General features: G+C 42.7%; 1 protein-coding gene across 3 annotated transcripts in view; it reads right to left on the reverse strand.

The window, feature by feature from the left end:
- LOC101851996 overlaps positions 1–1,146 on the reverse strand; it is a 42,718-nt gene that overhangs the window by 774 nt on the left and 40,798 nt on the right. The gene's annotated exons all lie outside the window — the stretch shown is intronic.

Below are 1,146 nucleotides of genomic sequence, written 5' to 3' on the forward strand. Positions count from 1 at the left end.
TTTTAAAATTTATCTATTTTTTTAATCTAATTTTTTAGGTGGAAGGGGGTGGGGGGGGGAGGTGAAAAGTTTGTAGTAGGAGAATGTTGATTTGGTTTTGGGGAAACAAAAAAAGAGGGAGAGGAGGGGGGTGGGGATTGTTGGAATTTGATAGAAATGAGATGCTTTAGACGACTCTTTGGCTTCTCATACAATGATCACATCACAAAATAATGGGGAAGTGCGCAGTAGAGTGAAACGACACCTGAGCCACTATTTAGACTAGCTGTCTACTGTGAAGCGAAGAAAAATGAATTGGTATGGTCATGTAACAAGATCATGTGGCCTATTCCCACCCACCATTTTCAGGGAACTGTGTAGGAGAGGAGAAGGAGAGGAAGGCAAAGGAAGAGGTGGACGACAACATTGCAGAGTGGACAGTAAAATCCTTTGCACAACTCAGGCGCTCACCAGAAATAAATCCGTGAAAAGTGGATGCATCTGACGAGGCTTTCTATCTCACAGCGCCCCTACGATCCTTGGGGATTATGGGGGTCAGAAAACAGTAAGCAGTAACCTTGGGTCGTTTTGTGGAGTTTTTTTCAACCCGTTTGGTTCTGTCCTGTGGCAGACGGATGTTTAAATCAGAAGTCCAGCCATTTAAATTTAACCTGAAAGTGTTGACAGGGGCGTTAAAATTGAACACTCACTCACAGTCTTGACCACCGCTCTTCGCTGTCTACAGAAACTTCGATGCGAAGCAATGGCACCATGGACTGCGCGATTACGCCAAAATGAAGGGCCAAAGAAGAAGCTTACCATCATCAATCAAACTTCTATCGTCTTAATCATCTTGATATAAGCATTCCTATGACTTTTAAAGCTTGCAATATCAGAATATCATTGAGTTGCAATCAGAATACCGAGTACATATTTAGCTTAACATTCTTAATATTAATAATTGCTTTTCATATGTTATGCATGTGACTGTGAGCCTGTTTGTGAGTGCAGGCATGCTATTTTAATATCAGGGTTATGTGTACAGATGTGGTAGGAGGAGATGAAGCGTGTGAGAAAGAGGGGGTGAGCATGGGTGTGCACATGCGTGTGCGTATGCGTTTGTGCTCATATTTGTGTGTGTGTGTGTGTGTGTGTGTGTGTGTGTGT

This window comes from Aplysia californica, unplaced genomic scaffold (genome assembly GCF_000002075.1).
Source record: "Aplysia californica isolate F4 #8 unplaced genomic scaffold, AplCal3.0 scaffold00019, whole genome shotgun sequence".
NCBI classification, from domain to species: Eukaryota; Metazoa; Mollusca; class Gastropoda; order Aplysiida; family Aplysiidae; genus Aplysia; species Aplysia californica.